Source organism: Athene cunicularia (genome assembly GCF_003259725.1).
Source record: "Athene cunicularia isolate RWA chromosome 27 unlocalized genomic scaffold, athCun1 chr27_part1, whole genome shotgun sequence".
In the NCBI taxonomy this organism is placed as follows: domain Eukaryota; kingdom Metazoa; phylum Chordata; class Aves; order Strigiformes; family Strigidae; genus Athene; species Athene cunicularia.
The window spans coordinates 3617763-3618845 of NW_020799138.1; positions in this window are offsets into that span (position 1 = coordinate 3617763).

Sequence of the window (1083 nt, forward strand, 5' to 3'; positions counted from 1 at the left end):
AGCAGCAGAAACGTCCCACCGGCCCGGGGACACCCAGCTGCACCCCCCAACCCCCCTGGCTCCCCCTCTCTGCCCCCCGCAATCCCATTTTGCAGCCGCCGCTGCGGGGTCCCCTGCGGGTACGAAAGGGGCTTGGGGCTGCGATTTGCGGGAGGGTTTATGCATTCGGGGATTTGACTCCAGGGCTCTGACAGAGGGACCGGGGGGAAGGGGAGGCTTCCCCCCCTGCCGCCACCCTTTGCAACCCCTTTGCAAACTGGCTGGTGAACGCAGAGGGAGGTGAGAGCCCCTTTCCCCTTCCTTGTGGGGGAGATGCTCCTGTGACAAGGACGGGACGTGGGGCAGGTGGATGCAGGTCCATCTACGCAGTGGGGCTGTGCTGGGGGCACTTGTTCATCGCAGGGGGAAACTGAGTCACGGAGGAGGTGGGGGTGCTGTGGGGAGGGTGGTTTTTCTCATAGGATGTGTGGTGAAAGGGGCAGAGGTGAAGGGTCAGGAGCAGGGGGGCTTGGTTTGGGGGGTGTTTGTTCTGGGGAGGGTGGAGAGCAGGAGTGGGTAGTCAGGGGAGCCTGGATGTGGCTCCTGGGGTCTTGGCTAATGACACCCCACACCCCTGCCCCAGATTAACAGGGGTCTCTGTCGTGTCTCTCTGTGTCTCCTCCTGCTGTCCCCTGGCAGTCACCACCCTGGACTCCTGGGGAGGGGTCCCCCACATGCCCATATCTTGGGGATGCTGTCGGGCCAGGCTTGGGTCCATCTCTGCGCTGGGTGAATCTCTCCCTGTGTGACACCTGCTCCTCTGTGCCAAGGCAGTGTCAGGGCATCCCTTCTGCACCCACCTGGGGCTGGGGGGGCTCATCCCAGCTGTGGCTGCTGTGCCCCCACCCCAGGAGTGAGCCAGGCTCCACCTGCCTGTGGTGACCTGGCAGCAGAAAGCCAGGCAGCAAGTTAGGGTTTATTCTTTCCTTGAGGAAATAAAGAGAGCCGAGGTGTGCTGCTGGGAAGGGGACGATGTAAGACGTTGCCATTGGGGTCACCATCCTGGGGGAACCAAAGATGTTTCCCCTACCTGATGCTGGTGCA